Source organism: Oratosquilla oratoria, chromosome 19 (genome assembly GCF_046742065.1).
Source record: "Oratosquilla oratoria isolate Oo_2021 chromosome 19, ASM4674206v1, whole genome shotgun sequence".
Lineage (NCBI taxonomy): Eukaryota > Metazoa > Arthropoda > Malacostraca > Stomatopoda > Squillidae > Oratosquilla > Oratosquilla oratoria.
In genome coordinates this window covers 58,429,430-58,429,924 of record NC_134795.1, presented here as the reverse complement: position 1 = coordinate 58,429,924, position 495 = coordinate 58,429,430, and the positions used below count along the sequence as shown (strand labels likewise).

Below are 495 nucleotides of genomic sequence, written 5' to 3'. Positions count from 1 at the left end.
TAAAATTGCTTAGACACTGGCAACTTAAAAATGTAAATATTTCTCTCTGCGGTTCCGCTGTCAGATATCCAGTTATAAGGTTTGCAGATTAAATGCTTTGTGAATATGATTGCACTGAACTTCCGCCTGTTTCGAACGCTCAATTAGTCATTATGTACTTGTAGTCCTCAGTCACGCTGCTGGAGTCATTGTCCGCACATTCGGTGCATCACCCCCATCCTTGAAGGCTTAAGACAGTTTTCCTAGTAGTTATTGGCAATTTCCACCACTTGTACATCACATTACAGATTGGTCAAATTGGAATGACGTAAGCGGTTGGAACGCGGTGATTGGCCGCCAGCATTCCATGAAGAGACAGGACTGGAGAGTTTGCTGATGGGAAGAAGGTACGACAACAAAGATGAAGAATTTGACTGGCGGAGAGGAATGTGACGTCATTCTGCCCGGGAGGGATCCAGAGTATAAGACGCATCGAGTCGCAGTCTCCTCGTATAG

The 495-nt window shown here is 45.1% G+C and overlaps 1 protein-coding gene across 3 annotated transcripts in view; it reads left to right on the top strand.

Moving 5' to 3' along the window:
- Window positions 1-291: 291 nt before the first annotated feature.
- Window positions 292-495, top strand: part of LOC143035930 (uncharacterized) — a 19,130-nt gene continuing 18,926 nt past the window's right edge. For 2 of the 3 annotated variants that reach the window (XM_076203148.1, XM_076203149.1), the window contains exon 1: window positions 471-495. This exon is cut by the window's right edge. The gene's annotated coding sequence lies outside the window, so the exon portion shown is untranslated. The other variant, XM_076203150.1, reaches the window with a different exon arrangement.